Raw genomic sequence first — 1,367 nt, forward strand, 5'->3', positions numbered from 1 at the left:
TAGTTTATACCTTTTTTTTAAAGTGTTTATTTAACCAAAGTGTTTTTAATCCATACCTACCAATATCATAAATCCGAAAGTGTGTGTGTTTGTATGTTTGTCCGTTGTTTCGACGCGATTTTTGCAATAAAGTTTATGTGCCAGAGAGTGACATAGGCTACTTTTATCCCGGAAAAATGCACAGTTCCCGAGGGAACAGCGCGCGATAACCGAATTCCACGCGGGCGAAGCCGCGGGCAAAAGCTAGTAAAAACAAATAAATAAACAGGGCAAGCTAAAAAAAAGCTAGAACTAGAAAACTCAACCAAACCAATTTACGGAATAAGTTTGACTTTAAATGCCTGACTGAAGATCGTGTCTTCAAGTGTGCTGAAAACGCTGAGAATTTTCCCAACAAACGTGTAAGGCAGCCCCATCATATGTCCTGTAAAAAACTGGCACTCGGCCAATCCGCATCGATTTCGTACTTACGTAACACTGGCGTAACTCTGTTTACGTTTTTAGAGTTCCGTACCTCATAAGGAAAAAAGACCCTTTAGAGGGTCGCTTCGTTTTTTGTGCACTTTTTTTCTCAAGAACGCAATAAAGTATCAAGTTCAAATTAAAAATTACTAATTGTACACTCAGGACGTTAATGTCACTCGGGCCTTGTCGGTTTTTAGTTGTCCTGAAGATTTAAATAATAAAAAAAAAGAAAAAATTGATATTTTGTAACGAGTTCCGAACGACATTAGCAAACTGTATGTGAAGGTTTAGGTAATTAAGCTGCCAGCTACATCAGAGTTTTTATACATTTAATTCTTATCTATCTATTTTGTAATAATAATAATTTTTCAATTTTTAAGACACCAATTAACGTTGTTTTGTTTACATTTAGTTAATCAAGTATAGTTTACTTTTTGATAGTGCAAGTAATTCTTACAATAACATAACAGTGGGAATCAAAACCTACAAGATACTCCCGTGAATATAGAGTTGTGTAATTTAATTTAAATCAAAGCTTCAAATATAAAAAAGTAAACATGAAAGGGGCGTAATCAGAATAAAAAGATTTTTCATAGAAATGACACGTCATTTTTGCTTACTTTTAAATTCGTACAGAGCCCTCGAGACTTCGAGTCTGACTCACTTGGTCGGTTTTCTGAATGGTAAATACTGTATCTTCAGTTAAGTAATATGTGCGGACCTTCTGTATCTTATATCGTATACAGTAAGTTATTGAACAGTGGATCGTAAATGCAATATGAGGTTTTGTGATACCACCATGAAACATACATTACTTACTATTCTTTACCCGAGGTTACGCTCGTGTTAGACGCCATAATAATATAAAATATAATGTTTTAATATGGAATAGAATTTTGTAA

This window comes from Choristoneura fumiferana, chromosome 22, assembly GCF_025370935.1.
Source record: "Choristoneura fumiferana chromosome 22, NRCan_CFum_1, whole genome shotgun sequence".
NCBI lineage: Eukaryota > Metazoa > Arthropoda > Insecta > Lepidoptera > Tortricidae > Choristoneura > Choristoneura fumiferana.